General features: G+C 45.3%; 1 protein-coding gene and 1 long non-coding RNA gene across 2 annotated transcripts in view; one reads left to right on the forward strand and one right to left on the reverse strand.

Moving 5' to 3' along the window:
* Positions 1-11,651, reverse strand: part of BASP1 (brain abundant membrane attached signal protein 1) — a 45,330-nt gene extending 33,679 nt beyond the window's left edge. Inside the window, exon 1 of the mRNA XM_087815057.1 lies at positions 11,453-11,651. The gene's annotated coding sequence lies outside the window, so the exon portion shown is untranslated. The remainder of the gene's footprint in view (positions 1-11,452) is intronic.
* An 897-nt stretch (positions 11,652-12,548) lies between these two features.
* The window catches only part of LOC107540552 (uncharacterized), a 46,138-nt gene continuing 40,699 nt past the window's right edge, over positions 12,549-17,987 (forward strand). Inside the window, exons 1-2 of the long non-coding RNA XR_001603528.2 lie at positions 12,549-12,909; positions 14,449-14,556. This is a non-coding gene — a long non-coding RNA (uncharacterized LOC107540552). The remainder of the gene's footprint in view (positions 12,910-14,448; positions 14,557-17,987) is intronic.

Here is a 17,987-nt window from a genome sequence, read left to right on the forward strand (position 1 = left end):
ACCGGTGTCCTTATAAAAAAAGAGATTAGAATATGCTGGAAGAGACACCAGGGATGCAAGTACACAGATGCAAGACTGTGAGAACAGAGCAAGCAGTCAGCCACCTGCAAGCCGAGGAGAGGGAACCCTGAAAAAATCACACCTGTCAACACCTTGATTCTGGACTTCTAGCCTCCATAACTTAGAAAATCATCTTCTGTTGTGTAGGCTGTGGTCTTTGTTATGGCAGCACTAAGGGACTAAGGGTAACAACGCTCCAGTGTCCTCCACCACCTCTGTTCTGCTCCACCCTTCCTATCCATTCACTTCCTCCTCTCCCAGGGTATTTTCTTTTCACCCCTTCGAGCACTAGGAGGGAGCCATGGGGCCCAGAAATAAGAGGTAACGTTGACTGCTGACCTAGAACAATGTAGTTTTGCTTCCCGTATTGTACTTACCAGAAGCCCTGCCCACACAAGGGGAGTACGGACACTCCTGGGAACAGAAAGGAATGATGTTCCCCTCTCCCCATTCAGACACATGGCTGCAAAATCACCGCGCTGAACTTCCCTCAAGCGTGGCCATTTCCTCCTCCTCAGGAGGGTTTTTCAAAACCTCAGTGTTTAATAAAGAAATTCTGTTGCTCACAGGTGCCCCTCCCTCTCTCTAGACTGAACTGTTTAATTAGGTAGGGAGGTAGTTAAATGTGTTATCAGAATCCAATTTAAATGGACATGCGTCCTGGCCCATTAAATCTCACACTAACCACGGTGCACATTAGTGCTCTAAAACATTTGTTCTAGCAGTTAGATACGTTCTCTACCAGGTAAACTGTGCACACCATTGCCCAAGTGTCAGGGCCTGCTGGTTTGCCACGCTGACTGCTGCGAATGTCACAACACCTTGCTGACCGGTCACAAGTATACACCAGTTTCCATGTCCGGACACTGCCGACCAGTCACAAGATGACTTGTGTCGGCACTTACATTAATTTAAGTAATTTTAAGCACCTTGCTGACCAAAGTAGCCAGTTGCACAGGCGATTTCTGGCTTGAAATTAGCCAGTAAGCAAGGTGTTAACAACTGTTCAATACCCCAAGAGTTTGGGTGTTGTTTTGTTTTTTTAGATATATCTCCCCCCAGTTCAGCCCCGCTTCCAATAGGAATCATGCCCAACTCAAAGTTGGCCTGAGTTTGTTCACTCCCCTGAGAAACAGCAGTAACATTTCTTACAATATGACATCATCCTGGACTTCTTTGCCCTTTATCTGAGGTTCTTGGCTCTCACTACAGAAATGACAAAGGATCCTCCTTTGGTCGTCTGCCTGGCCAATGGCGATCAATACAAGAGTGAGACTCGAAAGCAGTGTCTCTCGGTCTAAAGGCAAGTGAAAGGGGTTAGACGAGTGCTCTGGTCCCGATTTGCCAACTGCTCCCTCCAACCACCATTTCTCCCCTGAACAGTCGAATATTGGTTGCTGGAAGCAAGGATACAGCAAAAAAATAAGTAAATAAAATAAAAGTGTGATTATCGACGGCATTAAAATTTAAAATGCAAAAAAAAAGTGATATTTTTTAAGCAGAAAGTAGTAATTAACATGGTTGTTTGGATGAGGGGAAGAGATGTGAAGACTGTTGAAAGTTCATTTTGTTAAATTCACTTTTTTATGACTTCTCTATATTCAGAGTTAGTAGTAAATTAAACATAATATCTTAGAAATATTCCTAGAATGTTTTCTCATTGAGAGTGTGTCATATTTAAAACTACAGCTCTTACCTTAGTAACATCGTGAGTTATACTTCCATTGTGTAGGGACTTCTCTCTGCACTGTGGCCAGCTGCAGTCCCCTGGGACAACCACACACCCAGGAACCTTTAGGACAACTGAAATGAAAGCTAAGCTCTCTGGATGGTGGAAACAAAACCAGTTTGAATGGAAAGGGTAGAGGTGAGTAAAGCAAGCTATTAATTTTTGTCCCTTACACCAATGAAACCTTCAAGGAGACTTTTCATTAGTCAACCATTGGACCGGATTCGGGATAAGAGTAACATTCAGATGTGAATTACATGAAGAAATATATACCTGGGAAACCATTATCAATCTTGTCTTGACAACCTTTTCAAGAACATTGGGACAAACAATTGTTGCTATTTGTCTGGAAACCAAACACTGAAATTTCTGGAAGCAGGTTTCTAAAGTCCAGCTGAGTGAGCACTGGGAATTCAAAGCTTGAGTTCTCAACAAAAGATCACCAGGGCTACTGAGGAAATGCTCTTGCCACAATAAACCTCCTGTCAACCGGGTGGTATCCACCAAGGATGGGTCATCACAAGAAGATCCAGGAACTATGTCATCTCCAATTGTTAATTGAGAGTCTTTCTTTTTTTCCTTAGGAAAACGAGTCATTCATAGAAGATTCCAGAACACCTTGCTTAACCATAACAACGTATTTAGTAAATACCCTGGTGGTCACATAACTCACCCTACCTTCTTGGGGAAATGCAGGATAAAGGGAGAAAATCACCTCAAATCTCCCCACCTGTAAATCACCAATTTCCTCTAGATTTTCCTTTTCCCCCATCATCTTAAATAGGCCAAGGCAAATATAGGAGCTGCTTATCCTCTATTGAAACGGCTGAGAACATTTGTAAAGGTCAAAGGGAGCAAATATTCCTACGGCCTTTACTGTTTCCAAGACAAGCTCAGGGAAGCTTAAGACAGTGTTCTGGGAAGACCCAACTTATATACATCCTTAAGAAATAGGAATGTTCTCACAGTTATTAGATGGCTGCTATTGTTTCCCCTTTTAATATACTTTTTCCACAATTAGATCTTGTTACTATTTAACTTGCCTATTACATTAACCTAGGTGGTAATCGTGTTTTGAATGGCTGTCAGCGGGTAAATGATGTGGGTCTTTTCAAAATCATTTTGCCGAGCAATTCAGGAAACTTGGCATGAAGAAAGTGCAACCGGGAAAAACTCTCTAACATCTATTTCTTCAGAGACTTAAAAAAAAAAAAGAGGTTTCAATTTGGGCTTATTTTAGGACATATCCTTTTCTGAACCTGAAAAACTGTAATATTTAAAGCATTATAAAAAATTGTGAAGTTATTTTTTGCTCGTTTCCCTGGGGGGGTGGGAAAAAAATATCAAAGCTTATTCTCCACTTATTGAAATATCTACAGATGATCATTTTAAAATATGAAATTAAAATTGTGTCTTATCTAAAATGATTACAGTTTCACCAAATACAAATGTAAACAGCTAACATCAGTTTCAAACATCTAAATATTAAGCTTTGCAAAATGTTTGAACATGTACCTCAGTTCCATATTTTAATGACTGCCTCAGAAACTTAGAGCCCTTTAAACCCTCTAAATCAGCCCAAATACTATAAATGATAATTCTAAAGAAAAAAGAGTGAACCTCATATATTATGCAGCTGTCAAACCAATGAGCCAGATAACACTAGTAATCAGAGTAAAAGCTCATGTCCACCCATCACCTCCCACAACACAGCTTGCTGGATTTCCCAAGAGCTTCCCGAGCGCTTCTAGACCTGATGCTTGACGATTCCGCTTGCTCTGTAGCTCCCAAATTAGTCTACAACCAACTGGCTTCTTCTCAAACATGCACCCTCCATCCGCAGCTCCCCAACCTTGTACCACTGTTAATTTTAGGAGGAAAACAAAAGATATGGCACTAAAATTTAGTTTTATGAGCAGTTATTTTAATACATGCCATAAATTCTTTGGCATATGAAGGAAGTCATGTGCCTATGACGTAAGAAGCAAAGAAAGGTCAGTTGAGGGGAGAGGTGGCGAGTTAGATAAAGCAGTGGCAGGTAGAGACTGGAGATGAGGGGCACAGTCATGTACCAAGAGCAGAAGTTCTTTCTGTAGGAGATGGGAGAGAGCAGCAGGTAGAGACACACAGAGTCAGGTTGGGATTTTCAAAAAAGTGGCAGGAATACTGGCTTTTAAGTTGCAGACAGTGAATAAGAGTTTGACTCAATTAGACAGGAGGGAGGGACAGTGGGAGTGACACTTTATTGGGAAATAACCTGGGTTTCCACTCGGCCACTAACCAGCTGACAGGACCTTGAGAAAGCCACTAACTTTCCTAAGATTCTTTTCGGTTCCAAAATAAGTGTTTTAGTCATGAGCCTTCACACCTTTTGTTACCATGACATGAATCTTTACAAAGGCCTTCTGTTGTAGTTCAGCTATATTGAAAGCAGCCACCAAGTTTCTGCAGGTGAATCCTGCACACATGGATTCTGCATGGAGGCAGAATGAAGAAAACTAGTTAACACACTTAGGGCCTGGTTTATTTCTAATCAGGCAACTCTACTGCGTAGCTGGAAGAGGGCTGGCTAGTATCTGGTTAGTCTGGCAAAGTCAGGATTCCAGGAGAGGGGTCTGAGCGATTACCTCCACCCATGAAGTGTAATGAGGCACAGGAAGGGAGCAGACCAAATGCACATCTATCCACAGTGCTTTTTAAGAGCAGCCAGCACCAGCATCACACTCGAAAAGGCATGGCTTGAGGACATTAGCCCACGTTCACTATCGCAAGAAGCACTACTTAATGTATTGACTGATTAAATATTTATTCCACACTGCTTCTTTTCTATAACATAATTATTCTTTGAAGAACTTAGCACGGCTTTCTCTAAATAACATTGACGATGTGAATACATTAGAAGGCTGTCCATGTTACATAAGGTAAAATGTCCAAGGCTTATGAAGTACAGAGTAGCCTTGTGGAGAGGAATAGGGCCATCAGACTTGGATTGAATTCTGTCACATTTTATTAGCTCTAGAATCTTACGTGCATTATTTAACCCCTATGGTCGAAAAAGGGGCCACATACTAACCCTGACAAACTCAGGGGAGGCCTGCAAGAGATAAAACTCAATGAGAGCACATGATGTACAATAAACAGCCAACAAATGTCCAGTTTCAAACCTTAAGTTCTCCAGATTTAAAAACAACAACAACAAAAAACCTTTGATAGAGGAAATTTTTGTAAAGCTATAAGCCCCGTGCCCAAAACCTCTTTTCTACAGTGGACACCTGACAGAGAAGTAAAATATAATTTCCCTCCTGATTCCATAAGATTCAAAACATATTTAAAGAAACTATTTTAAATGATTTAACCAAAAAAAGAATGTCTTTACCTTCACTCAACAGCAAAAACCAGTGTCCAGAAAGCCAAAAACAGTCCACTTGGGCATATCCCTGGAATATATGCCTGAAAGACTGGAACTGATTGGAAGAGGGTGGACCAATCCCAAACATCTGAAATTCCAAAGAAACTTTTTTGGGTTTTGAAGAGGCCCCAGTGACCAAAGTCTCCATGCAGATACTTACTTCCACAAATTTTGTTAACAGGTGCAACACCTTTACATTTCTGCATAGTACAAGCTTCAGTTTTCCTCCTGGAATGGGGGTTATGGGGGATGTGGGAAAGTGGAAGCAGATACCATGTGTCCTTGGGATTGTAAATATATAAATTGGTTTATGTCAATCTTAGTACTAATGACTAAGACACTCCTTTCAAATGCCAATTAATGAATGCACCTTGATTCAAGGCACAACAAAGCCAAGCACTTTCAGGAACTTGATTGAATTAAGTCTACCCCCAGCATCACACAGTGAGCCTTTCTCTGAAGGTCTCTCAAGTTCCAAGGATTTTCACTTTTTTTTCTTCATTTTAATGCCAGTTCAGTGTGGAGGCTGGGGTTGTATTAACCTACCCACTTTAGACTTTTGAAACTGGGACAAGTGTCCTGGCTACATATTCAAGGTGTCAAAGGATTATTCTAAAGCACAGACTTTAATGCCCTACCAACTACTCTCTTCAAGGTACCACCATGGCCTGTCTGGCAATATGACCTCTGAAACAAGCATATGAACAGCTACAGACGTAGGGGATCAAGTAAAGAAAGGTGGGCTTCTCCCCACTTTATGGTGAATATGCTAAATTAAGATGCACTGAATAATATGTGTGAGGCACTGTCATTTCACTCAATCCTTATAATAACTCTTTATTGTAACCCCCATTTTTCAAATGGGGATTGAGGCACAGAGAAGCTAAGCAACTGGCCAAAATTTACCCAAATAGAAAATGGCTGAGGCAAGATTCTCAACCCGGTGAATCTGGCTCCAGTCCAACTCCACCACACCTGGCCCTCCAAACCATGCTTTCTAGATATTAGACTCCCTTCACAATGTAGAGCAGTAGCTGAAGTATACATTTCAGAGAGAAATCCAAAAAAAACAAGAATCCAGCCCTTCCTCCCTCATCCAAAATAAACAACCACCACAACAAAATCAGTTCAACAACGTTCAAAAAATAAGTGATAAGGGGGAAACAGTGTGTAAATGCTTTGCCTTCCCCACTGAACACCATTTTCCTATATTATCTTGAAATGTTTCCTTATGCCCTGTGCCCCTGTGGTGCTAGCAGATGGTTTCTATTTCTCAATCTCTAAAGTTTTCAGGAATTTATTCCTAGACTTCGAAGCCTGCTCAGTCTCAACCTCATTGATGGCCTTGACTAGTCAAGAAATCTCTGCTTTCCCTGTTAAAAAAAAAAAAATCGAATACCTTTGGAAAGCCTGATTTTTTTTTAGGTTATTTAAATCCTTAGGTGTAGAAAGAAAACACACTATGAGACTCTCTGCAGCCCACTTCATCCCATTTCTGACCTCCAGAGGGAAAGAGAGAATGCTGTTTAATCACAGTGCATCTTGGGCTTGTGTTTTCTCAAAATTACAACTTAACTACATCTTGGTAAGATCTGGCTCTATGGTTGTCTTTTACTCTTGATAAGGATCACTGGACAAGTTTTCTGTTGTGACACCTAGATGTCTGTCTCATTAGCTGTGGAAGGTATGGCATTTAACAAAAACTTTCCTTTGGCAGGCTGGGAACTTCTGTGGTTTTAAGACTACCCCTGTATTTTTTCAAAAGAACTCAAATGCCATCTCTTGAGTTACATAAGCTGGCATGGGGAATACAATGGGAATGGCCATCCCGGCTTCATTCAATCCACTTTTGGCCAAACTCCTATGCAGTCTCAGAATTTCAAATATGTATATCCCTAAAGACAGAAGTTTGGGACTATGATATCATAGCATCTTTGAGAATGAGATATTCTATTTCTCACTGAATATACCAAGCCCTCAGATCTTGATTAATCAACACGAAACAAAAACACAGCTCAATATACAGAAATTAGATAGTGATGTCAATCACACTGAATGTGCTAAAACACAGACTGAAAGGTCCAGAGACCCCTAAGAGCTAGCTGTTGTACTTATGCACTTTTTACACATATGTGTAGTCCTTAGTATAGCCTGAAAATAGGAATTATTATCCCAGCTTGACAACTGAAGAAAGTAAAATCCAGAGTGGTTTAAAGTAATTTGCCCAAAGTGGCCCAGCCAGTCCCTAAAGATTTTTCAAATCCAGTTGCTATCCACTATGCCCTAGGAAACCATAAAAAAAAAACACAACTCTCCCCAAAACACAACAAGAGTGTACTCTTTGAAAAAATTCTGACAATTCACAACTTCAAAGTCATTTTTGTATATTTATCCACCATAATTAAGCCAAAAAGTAAAGTTCATGTTTCATTGGGTTATCTCAAGTCTTAAGAGACAGAATAATGAAAAAGATTCAGTAAGCTGAGAAAACTTGATGAAATGAAGAAGATTCCACATCATTCCCCTTGTCCATATACGAAAGGTTTTCCCTGGTTTCCAGTTTACCAGCTGAGACGGTCATTAAGAAATGTTAACCTTTTGATAAAAAAGGTGCAACAATGAGGAGGTAAAAACTACCCGTAGAGAAACAGGAGCCTGAGCAACCCGAAGTACGTCTTTCAAAAGTATCTGACACCAAAGGCAAGTGCTTTTAACAAGTAATAACTGACAGGCCTTTTTTGGACATTTTCAAAACAAAAATTTACAAGAGATCACAAAAATAAGACAACAATTTTATAAATCCTTTATTTAGAAAGCATTGTTTATTACAGCTTTTAAAGTTCAGTAGGGCTTAATTGTGAGTTTTTAAGCCTCTAAATGAACATCTTCATTTAAGATGTTCAATGAAATCCATTTGTTTTGGGAGTACACTGGTAGAAATTGGAAATGAGCTTCTTAGTAGACTAGCTGGGCTCCCTCCCTTTTACATACATATTTAGAGATAAAATTATTTTCCAAAGACAAATATGAAACACTATAAAATAATATTCTATTCCAACTGGTTTAATTTCATACCACTAAAGAGATTTATTTTATAGCATGTGCATATATAATATATACACCTGGCACCTTTAATTGCTTTAAAAATGGTTTTGGGTTTTGCAATTTTTTTTTATAAAACTGCAATGAAAAACACAGACATTTATTTTATAGTAATCAAAACTCATCCAAATGTAAATTTTTCACACTCCACTTATTTTGACCATGGAATGAAAATGGTTTTAAATTGTTCTTAATGTAATTTACACACACACACACACACACATAATGACACCTCCAAGAACAGGGAGCTGAAGCCCTTTGAGCTGAGCTCTTCCATTGGACATTTTCAGTACAGTGATCTTGGGGGAGAAAGGGTTCTCTTCAACAGGCCACAATGAAAGCATGAGCACCAGTTAAAGACAAAAATGCCGCTGTCCATATAGTCACTGTTGGAGCATTTTTGCCAAAAGGCCCAATTAGCTAGCTCCCTTTCTCCGCCTGCTAAGGCTTGGCAAAAATCGAGCTAGCTAAAAGAGTAAGGCAACTAATTGTTTTTTTAAAATTCTATTTTAAAATTATTTTGCTCAAAAACCTAAAACTCATTGAATTTGGGGTACATTGGTATATATTTGCTATTAAATTTGGTCTCTATTCCAACTCCCCTTTCCCTCAAAAACACAACCTACAGGAAAAAAGATAAAAAGTACATATAGCCATCTAAATCATGATAAATCACTCAATACTAAGGAATAGAGCAGGTACCAGGCAGTTATCCTACCAAGTAAAGGCCCTTTTAGATAAGATTCAAGTTTTTATGAGAAGGAACAAAAGAGGTGATTTCCATTTTCCTGCCACGTGTTGTCCTACCAGGGTGTACCGAGCATATGTAAGCGTAAAATTCATATAAGTGTATGTACCACAGCAAAAATATAGTTAGCTCTATTTTATATATACAAGGTCTCCTTTTGAATGGTAAAAAAAAATAGCCCAAAGAGAAATCTAAAAAGCTATAGCCTGGACAATACATTATTAGAGAGAAAATCAGCCAAAGGTATACATATTATGGCTCCTGTTAAATACTGAAGAAAAAAAAACAAGAGAAAGAAGCGCAATGGACTTAACCATATTTACCCCAGCAGCTGGACTGCCTTCTTCCTCCCCCAAGAGCGGGTTTCCATCCCCCTGGGGTTTGCCTTTGGGGATCCCTACTGGAACAGTGAGGTAGGAAGCAGGAGAAACATGAAAGGATTTAGGATCCTGACGAGGTACCCATTTTCTCCGCTCTGGGTTTTGTAGGCCATCTTGTTCCTATAAAAGCCATGATGTCTCAATTTTTCCCAAGTAGTGAGACCAATGTCCCTTAATCAAATGACCAGCAGCAAAAAAAAAAAAAAAAAGTCAAGCAGTTAATTGATGCAAATTAAGAGAGTCACCATGCACTGCAGTGCAATGCTACAGGAAAATGAACAAGGGACGGTACTAGAAAGGAAGATAACAGTGTTCCATTAAAAAATTCCTAATCCACAATTTGCTCTCATTATAAAAGCTAATCTCATTTTTGGCCAATTGAAATCAGTAAGAAAGCAAAAGATGAGAGAGAGCCTGATAAACAAGAAACACACACACGGGGGTGTGGGCGGGGTGGGAGAGTGTCATTTTCACCCTAGGGTTTTCTGCAACATTTAGGCAAACGCCTTTGTTCCTCCACCTCGCCGGGGAGTGGGTGGGTGGGTGGGTGATGGGGAGAGAGCTCAGACCCGGCTGCCGGGCCCTCCACACCCTGCTCTCCCGCGCATGCGCGAGGCCAAGACAAAGGAATAGGTAATTACAGCCGGGATTCATTCATTTTGCCCGCAGCCCTGGGGATCTGTTAGCCCGGCTGTAATCCGGGGGGAAGGGGGGTGAGGGTGTTGGTCCGCACCCCGTCGGTAGGAAGACCACCTCGACGCCAGTGCCCGATTTTAACCTGCCACGTACGTGCCACTGGCCTCGCGGGAGACCGAGGTGTGGCAGCCGGTTCAAGGCACTAAAAACGCGCCCATGTGCGCGGTGCTGGTGTCAGCAGGGTGAAATTACACCAGCCAAGGCTGCCCACGGAGTTGTCTCGGGGCGGAAATATCTCTGGGGAAGCAGATAAGGAGCTCAGCCCAGCGTTCGATGAATATTCATGAAAAGAATGCGTTTTCTAGCCGCACATTGTGTGTGCGATCCGATCCGGGGATTCTGCAATTTCTATTTTTCGGAGGGGAGTTGGGGGGGGGGGGGGCGGGGGACAGGAACCGGGCGTCAGGTTTCAGAGTTAGTGCTTTAGGCAAAACCTGCTAAACCCCAAACCTCCGCTCACGGAGGGGCTGGGCCGGTAGGGGCCGAGCGCCGTCAGGTTCAAGCGCACACCCTCCAGGCCGGGGTCGCGAGTGGAGCGCCCGGTGAATGCTCTGAACCGAAGACTCCAAAAAATTAAATGCTCGGAGAGGCCCGCAGGTTAGCGGGAAAGCGGTTCAGTCCCGTCCGAGGCTGGGGCTTGGATCCACTCGGAGGTGCTCCTGGAGGCACGTTGTCGCGTAAGCCTCGCACTCCTTGGCCACTCCACGCCAGGAGGCAGCAGTCCCGCCGGTCAAGGAAACCCACCCGATAAAGCCCAAAGCCACCTCCTTCCTCTGATCGGACCAGAGTCCCCGTATTTTCTCTCCCCTCCCTCCCGCCGCACCCCACCCCCACCCTCCATCTTTACTGCTGCGCCCCTCGCACCGAGGGCTTTCTTCCTTGCCGGGGAAGGTTCCGATGACAGATGCGCTCCCTCAGCCCCGCAAAGCCTGCGCTTCGGGACCCGGGGCGCTTAAAGGGTTTCGCATTGGGCAATTTCTTCACCTAGCGGCTTCTCTCCCGCTACCCACCGCCGCCCCAACTCCATTTATCGGACTCGCCACCCCCCTCCCCAATCCTCGCCACCACGCGAGTGGCTGCAGCCTCTCACCTCCGGGGCCCCCTTCACCCCAGATCCCCGAAGTGCAACGGAGCCCTCGCGGAGAGCCCCCACGCCCGGCGTGGTCTAGCGCGGCCCTGCCCCCCCCCCCCCCGCCACCCCAGCCGCAGCGCGGAGGTGGGACGCAGGGCCTGGGAGTGGGGCACCGCGCGGCGGGGAAACGGGGCCCCGGGGAGGCCGGCGCCGCGGGTCTGCCTGGGCGACGGGGCCACCGGGACGCCCTCCTTACCGGCTCTGGGTGCCTGCGCCGCCCCTGGGTGAACGCGGTGCCGCCGAAGGGCCCGGTTGCTGGCGTCGCCGGCCCGGGGTCTGGCCGCCGAGGAGGCTCTCTCTCCCGCTCGACGGCGGAGTCCGGGGCGAGGAGCGAGTTGGAGCGCTGCCGCCGTCGCCGTCGCCGCCGCCGCTACTGCCGCCGCCGCTGCAGCCTCCGCATTTCTTGCGCTCGCGCTCCCCCTCCCCTTCCTGCCCAGCGCCCTCCCCCGCCGAGCCGCGGCCCAGCCTCCCGCTCGCTACCCCGCCCGCCTCCCGCCCCCTCCCTCCGCGCGGCGCCCCGCCCGCCTCCCCTCGACCCCTCCGTCCCCGCGCTCCCTAGGCCCCCTCCCCTCCCCAGCCCCTTCTCCATCCCGGCGGGCCCCTTTCCCCCCTCCCCTCCATCCCAGTACCCATCCTGCTTCTCTTGATCTGCCCTCCGTGTGGGTTTCCCACTCCCTCCCCACCACCCTACATTCTGGGGGCCCCCCCACCCCGGTGCCCCCTCCCCCGCTGCGCGGGGCTGTCCGTGGGTGGGTCTCTCTCTCTCTCTCAGAGCCGTTGGCTGGAAGTGCTACGACTTTCGCTCAGACTTAAGGGGCTGCCTCGAGGTGATGAGTGATGCCCCCTGCCCCTGCGACCCTTCTCAGCACCCCAAGGCCGGCTGAGATCCTAAAACCCCGACAGGCAGCGGGGTTGGGAGTGACCTGGCGGCATTCCCTCAACCCTTAAGGACGGCTGTCCGCGGGTGGAGGGGGGCCCCCAACAGCTGGCACTTCTGGGAGGCGCGCGGGGTAGCGCCGGGCGCGGCGGTTGCCACCAGCAGCGCAGCTCCCGTCGGGCGAGACCGCTCTCGGGACCTGAGAAGGCCCAGAGCCCGAGGGGAGGACCCGCCGGGACGCTGTGTGTGCCTGTGATTCAGTGGAGGCCGCCAGTCCTCGGGAAGGCCGGCTTAGCCGAGGCCACCGGCTCGAAGCGCCCGCGGCGCAGCCGCGCCGACCGCGGCGCGCGGGGAGCCCCGGGGTCTGCCGCCCGTGGAACCCGGACCCAGGATAACCACCCGGGTGGGGAGATACGCTCGCCTCGCTATCTGTTGGCAAGAAGCAAACGCAAAGGACAGCGTACCAGGACGCCGCTCACGACGGGAGCTCTTTCATTAGACAAAAGCCAGTTTCACCTTCCCCGCAACGGCCGAGCGCGCCTCGGAGCTTCCTTCGCGGCGTTTGGGCGCCCTCTGGCGGGGCTCGGGCGGCTCTCGGCTGCCCGCGCCCCAGCGGGAGAACCGCTGAGCTGCGGTCTCCTCCAGGCGGCAGGGTGGATCTGCCCCCTGACCTGATTCAGGCACCGGTCGTCCTCCAAAATCCGGACGACAAACCATAACCATATTTAGGCGGACAGACGCCCAAGGCAAGTGCATCCGCACGCAGCTGGGAAAAGGTAAGTCTGTTTCTTTATTTACAGGAAAAGACTTCCTGAACTTAACTGCATTTAAATCAAGTGGGGTGGCCATGTCCGCCAGCACTGCGGGGGGCACACTTGCACCCAACCGAACAGGTACTTGCGGTTTACACGGGCCCGCGCCAGGCTCGACTCACGCGTGCAAGCTCGAACTGTTCACAATTTAACCAAAGGGCGGTAAGAAAAAAGTAGGGGTTTTGTTGGTTTGCTTTTTTCGTGTGTGTTTTTTCTCTTTTTTCCATGTAAGTGAATAGCAAATAAATATGGTACAAGAACAGGAAAGCAAATTGCAAACCATCCTATTTCTTTGACCGTAAATATTAATTCAGTAATTTAATATGTTGGATGTGTGTCCCTCATTCCGGCACACCATCTATGAGGCTAGATAGATGCAGGGTTTCTCAGCCTCCTGCTTTGAGCTGGTAGTTTTCTGTTGGGGGGACGGGGCCTGTCCTGTGCACTGTGGGATGTTTAGCATCATTGCTGGCCTCTACCCACTAGTTACGAGTAACACATACATACACTCACATACACAAACACACACCGCCACCACCACATACGTTCCAAAAGTTGTGACAACCAAAAATGTCTCCCGACGTTGCCAAATGTTCCCCAGGAGGCAAAAATCACCCCACATAGAAAATTTGATACACTGAGCCCCACTGGTAAGTGTAGGCTAGAGAACCAAATTGCTTCAATTGAGTCACAAGACCTCATCTACAAACTGCAAGCTCAAGGCCAGACAGCCAGTATTATATGTGAAACTCTACAGCTTTCCTCCCCTAAATATATTTATGATTTTTAATCAAAGTAAAATATCAAAATCTGTATAGCCTTTATTTTATCTTTCTCCCTTCCTACCCTCCCCACCACCCCCCATTATTACAACCTCACTATCACATAGCCAACAGAAAGGACTTCCTCAGTTTCACTCAGCAGTTCCCAAGCAAGGGCTCTTTTGCACCCCAGAGAGCACTGGCAATATCTGGAGGAATTTGTGCGGAGAAAAGCATAAGGAGGGCAAGTATTTCTGGCATCTGATGGGTAAAGATCGGGGTTGCTGCTGAACATCCTACAATGCATACAGAACAACTCCCCAACAGACAATCATCCAGTTCAAAATGTCAATAAATTATCCAGCCCAAAATGTCAAAATGAGTTTGAGAAACCTTAGCTTCAAAGTGCATGAAATAGGAAAACACCTGATTTTTGTGAAGTGCCACAGGGATCCGCCTCTTGCTATGGTTCAGGTGTCCTGGGCAGGCACAGGTTTGGAGGCACGGAAATGGAGCAGAGCTCTCCTCTGAGCAGGGGCCCGCCATGCTCCCTGAGCCCTTCGCTGACCACTGTCCCAGGCTGTCGCACAAATCCAGGCAGTCACTTCTAGAGCAGTGCCAAAGATTAGCATCAGGGATTTTGAATTCCACTTTCTGTTACTACACGTTGAGCAACTGGAAGAAAACAGATTAACTTCGGTTCCCTGTTCCACGTTGCTCTTTATGTTCTGTGAAAGGATAGCCGGAAACCTGAGCAGGCGTGTGTTTACTACGCAGCACTGGACTTGGAGTGGAAGGAGCAACCTGGCCTTGGCACGAACACTAGGAACATTTTTGCCCGAGATGAAAGGTGAATAAAAAGCATCTCATCCTCTATCTAAATAGTTCTCCCTGATCCCTGTCATCGACCACAATTTCCCAACTAGGCTTTCAGTCCCAGAGTACTTTTTCTACTCTCCAGCATTTCCTATTAAGAAAATATACAGAACCAATGGTAGGAGGGGGTTTGCCTCACTGAGCAGCAAGGGCTCTTTCCAGGCAGGGCCTACCTGCTCCCACAGACGCAGGGCCGGGGATTAGAGCAGAGGGACCAGTGTTGGGAAGACAGTTCTTAATTCTTTGGCTGTCCTTCCCCCATAATCACCCACTAAACTCTGCAAAGAACAAGTTATGGCATAAGGAATGTTATGGAACAATTATCCATGTGGCTCTCCTCCTGAATAAATGTGGTTGTGGGGGTTCCAGTGCTAGATAGTGCAGTCTTGCCACATTCCTCGTTACCACCTGATTCTTCTCTCGATCAGCCCCTACTGAGAATCAGAAGGTCTTAAATTTAACTCCAATGCAGGGAATGGTGCCCAAAATAAATTGGGTAGTGCACAAGCACGTTGCCAAACAGTATGCAAAGGATGCACATTTTTGCTAGGAATTAATGAGGGGTGCTGTTTCCCTGGCTTCTCCAAGTGCAAATGCTGCCCAGATGCCAACATCTGCTTACCTCTGCTCCATACATAGACTCCCAAAGACCGCAGATGCCATAACCCAGTTGTGTCCCAGCCTGGGAGTCTCCTCAAGTAAGCTCAACTCAATATCAGGAAGAATGACTTCTCTCCAAACCAAAAAAGGAAGATAGTAAGAAAGGAGAGAGCCAGGCTTCAAGTGTGTTAAGGAAAAGGCTGGCATAAATGGTCGAGGGTATCTAAAAACAAACAAACAAACAAAAAACAACAACAAGCAAAACAGCTATTGCATTAGTAGTTTTCTGGGGAACCTAATGCCACCTATGAAAATGAGGTAGCCTGTCACAGTGACGGGCCATGGTATTGGACACAAGAAAAATCATGGCTCTTGTCACTTCCTGGAGGACTTGGAACAAAAAAAAAAAAAGCATTTTCATTGTAATTAAAATATTTATTTGATCAAAATCAAACACAAGGAAAGATGTCAAAAAACAACTTCTTAGGTGCCTAAAGCAAGTTGCTGACCAGGAGGCGTTTGTCCCGTCGTGGTATCATCAGTACATGGGGAAATGTTTGAGGACTTTAGCCCACACGGGTACCAGGCTGCTCTGCTGAGAACTGGTGCCATTTCAGAGGTGGGGTGGAGCTTGCTCAGCTTTCCAACACCATGTCATACAATTCCGTGTAGAATGAGTGTTTTTCCAGTGACCACTCATTACTCTGGGAATGATATATAATTTTGTGTGTTGTTCAGGAGGCCTGTTCCAAGCTGAGAAATCACTACTTATCAGCTTTCCCTGCACTCTGAATTTGAACCCTGAACTTCTGTTTCTTGCATTTTTCTTTAAATTAGTGGCTCAATTTGGGTGAAGAATATGGCCCCAGCCCTGGCATCCTTCTGGCTGTTAGTCCAGTTCTCTGGGGTGTCCCACTCTCTTCCACTTCTAAGGCAAGAGAAGCTTTTGAGGTGATGGCCGGAGCCAGGAGATTTTAGCCTGTAGTTAGCACCTACTACACCATCCATATATTAACTTACTTTTTGCCCTGATGGACCCATAATCAACGCAAAGCTCTGTTTTCTATATAACATTGGCTTTCATGTCTTTCTCCGTCTATCTGAATGATCTAATACATAGCATTGCTGCTGAATCAGTTCACTTAAGCATTTTATCTTCTATTGAAGGCCAATTATCTTCCTTTCTGTTTTTTTACTTCTAATCATGCTGCTGTGACAGCTTTAAACACATAGTCTCATCTTTTAAAATATTTCCTCAGTTTAAGTTTCTAGCAATGGGATCCATCAATCATCACTGTGCTGATTTGTGTGGGTTTTGTCTTCCACTGAGATTTAAAAATTCTGTGTAACCAGAAACATTTAAGAGAGTCTTTTTCCCCAGCTCCAATACCAGTACGTGTCACAAATATTTTTTAGGTGCAATATGGTTTTAAGTTGCATATACTTAATGCACGGACAAGAATTGACTCTTTTTCCAGGACTGCTTCACTGTTTGGGTTTTGTCTGGGAAAACAGATTCCATTCTTACAGATCAGTTCTCCTGACAGCTGTTGAACTCCATTGGACTGTGACTGGGGAGATAGTACATCTTAGTGGCGGAGTCAACAAGCTTGGTTTTTACCTAGTAGTGGTTTCAAATCCTAACCAGGCCTCCACTTTCTAGCTTTCTGATTTTGAACGCAGTCCTTCCTGTTCTTTAGCCTTAGTCTTTTTCACCTGGAAAATGAGAAAAGTCCAACCTCACGGGGTTGTTCTGAGGATTCTGTAAGAAAATGTATTTAAAGCCCTTAGTTGATTCATAAAACTCATTCAGCAAATGTGTCCTAAAGAACTGATTGTAGAGCACCACCAGCAGGACCATTAAGGAAGAGAGAAAATAAGAGTTAAGTATGGTATCGGGGATTACAGGCGGGCTTGGGTAACTCTAATGGAAAACCTGAAGAATATAGCTACGTTTGCACAAGGAATTTTTACCTGTAAGCTTCCTGGCAGCCAAAAGAAAAGATTAGAATATCATGGACTGTTCATTTCTCTAATAAAAGCAAACATTTTCAGTGTGTCAGGAGGGACAGACCTTCCAAGCCATCAACTTTAAGAGAAATGTGTTGCCACACTCTCTTGTGTAAAGGATACCGAATTTCAGAACGGACAATTTTTTACTGCAAATATAGAAATTTCCTCATGAGGCCATTTATTTTATCAGCCTGCAAACTGCAGAAGCAATCCTATTATAACTTCATTTGCAAAAACCCGTGGCAGGTCAGCTTTAACACAGAGCTGTCGTTTGCCCACCGCTAGTCTAGATCATTAAGAATTTCCTCCTGCTAAAATCGCCAATTGCTATCTTCGCTTTTCACTAAAGTAAACTCTATACCCTCTTTCAAATCTTCAAATCCATTCAGATGTTTTTATCCATTCAAAACATTTATGAGTGTCTGACACACAAGGTGATGAAAATTTTCACTTGATCCCGATTTCCTTTAAAGAAGTGTACGCTTTCTTCTGCGGTTTATTTTGTTGTAACCTCATAATTTCACACTTGGTATCCCAGTAATTGAAATCTAGCTCGAAATACCTGCCAGTCTGGTCTGGAATTACCCCTGGCAGAGAGGCAAGGTGGGGGGGTGGGCGAGCAAGTGAAGCCAGCCAATCAGAAGAGAAGGAGCGATGACACGTCTCAGAGGAAAATGAAACATTAAACACAATAGATACCAGACTTGGCGCAGGACATTTTTCTGAAAGGAACAGTTTTAAATATTGTACAATAAAATACTTTTCCTTCGTGGTACAGGATATCAGATGAAC

The sequence above is a fragment of the Miniopterus natalensis genome, chromosome 3 (assembly GCF_054644295.1).
Source record: "Miniopterus natalensis isolate mMinNat1 chromosome 3, mMinNat1.hap1, whole genome shotgun sequence".
NCBI lineage: Eukaryota > Metazoa > Chordata > Mammalia > Chiroptera > Miniopteridae > Miniopterus > Miniopterus natalensis.